Raw genomic sequence first — 234 nt, 5'->3', positions numbered from 1 at the left:
GAAGAGGCCCTTAGTCTACCAAAGACGGCTGCGTTTTATAGGATAATGCGGATGTTTTCGCACATGGATATGCGGTTCACTTTCGAGAACAATATCAATGAAAATAATCACAAAATATTAGAATAACAACATGAAAATTAGAAAAAAATAGAAAAACAGAAAAAGAACAATAACACTAAGTTTAAAAAACAAATCAATAAATAAACAACCACGCAGAATTTAAAGAATACTCCG

General features: G+C 31.2%; 1 protein-coding gene across 1 annotated transcript in view; it reads right to left on the bottom strand.

Annotated features, from left to right (window-relative positions):
* LOC119588087 overlaps positions 1-234 on the bottom strand; it is a gene marked incomplete at its 5' end in the record, with an annotated part of 20276 nt that overhangs the window by 19741 nt on the left and 301 nt on the right.

This window comes from Penaeus monodon, chromosome 23 (assembly GCF_015228065.2).
Source record: "Penaeus monodon isolate SGIC_2016 chromosome 23, NSTDA_Pmon_1, whole genome shotgun sequence".
Taxonomy (NCBI): Eukaryota; Metazoa; Arthropoda; class Malacostraca; order Decapoda; family Penaeidae; genus Penaeus; species Penaeus monodon.
This window is presented reverse-complemented; position numbering and strand designations above follow the sequence as displayed.